This window comes from Priapulus caudatus, unplaced genomic scaffold (assembly GCF_000485595.1).
Source record: "Priapulus caudatus unplaced genomic scaffold, Priapulus_caudatus-5.0.1 Scaffold2095, whole genome shotgun sequence".
Taxonomy (NCBI): Eukaryota; Metazoa; Priapulida; class Priapulimorpha; order Priapulimorphida; family Priapulidae; genus Priapulus; species Priapulus caudatus.
In genome coordinates, this window is record NW_014579156.1 from 2,325 (window position 1) to 3,806 (window position 1,482).

The window sequence follows — 1,482 nt, forward strand, 5'->3', positions numbered from 1 at the left end:
GTGTGTGTGTGTGTGTGTGTGTGTGTGTGTGTGTGTGTGTGTGTGTGTGTGTATATATATGTTTAAGTGCACACGTGTATGGAGTGCTGAAGCCAGCTCCCGTTAGAGGAGGGTGCCATTAAGAGCGTGTTTACGACGTATTCCTGCTTCCCGGCACAGCGGCGACGACTATTTATGTTCGCGTGCGCGGCACTTGCAGATGGCGGCGGCACGCGCGCAATTTATGTAGCGCAGTGTGTAGCTGCTGCTACTGGTGTTGCTACTGGTGTTGCTGCTGGTGCTTGCTACTGGTGTTGCTGCTGCTGCTGCTGCTTGTGGTGGTTGTGCTGCTGCTTGTGGTGGTGCTGCTACTGGTGTTGCTGCTGGTGCTGCTGCTGGTGCTGCTGCTGCCGCTGCTGCTGCTGGTGGTGGTGGTNTTAAAAATAAGCACATGCGTTATTGTTAATATCTTTAATTTTGAACCTCAGACTGCGGACTCCCGTGTTGAAAAGTTGATTTCTACCCCTGCTAGTATATATATATAGCGAACACATTTTGTCGATATTATATATATACGCAGCAAACGTTGCTCTTTCACGTCGACACCCGCCCACCACCGCCGACACCGCCGACAACCGTGCTAGCTTAGCCCGACCTAGCTCTAGAACTACACATTATAGCCTTGGCTTTGCCACAGGCAGTGCCTGTGCCTGTGACTGTGCCTGTGCCTGTGGCGTAGCGAAGGGCTAGAGCCAAGCCCGACCTAGCTCTACTACTATAGTACTGTAGCCCGCGTTGCCACCGAGCTACGTATACGGCCATTATCCATACAACCTTAACCACTTAACCACTATAACACACTGCACCACACAACCTGTGGCAGTGGCAACGAGGGCTATATAGTAGCTATATATAGTATATATAGTGATCCTCGACCGAGCTGGGAGACGTCAATATGCACGCACGCACGCACGCACGCACGCACGCACGCACGCACGCCTCTCCATGCATGGTTGTTTGTTGAAGCTAGCGTTGATCGTGTGTTTGTGTCGGCGTCTGTCAATCATATTAAACCGCGCTCGAGCCTCGAAGTGCCTGCCTCCCCCGTTGCTTGTAAAGCCGGGCGCACACGTGGCGATTTTTATCGCTAGCACTGGCGATTTTGTTGCCAGCAACACGTAACAGTTACACGTTTCCCGTATTATGCAATTCTCTGCCATTCGCGTGGCTCCAAGCAAATTTAAAGGCCGTACATCAAAATACGATGTGTGTGCGTGCGTGCGTGAGTGCGGGCGTGCGTGCGTGCGTATGTGTGTGTACGTGTGTGGCGTGTGTGTACGTGTGTGTGTGTGTGTTCGCGCGCGCGTGTGTGTGTACGTGACTGTGTGGCGCGTGTGTGTACGTGACTGTGTGGCGCGTGTGTGTGTACGTGACTGTGTGGCGTGTGTGTGTGTGTGTACGTGACTGTGTGGCGCGTGTGTGTGTACGTGACTGTGTGGCGCG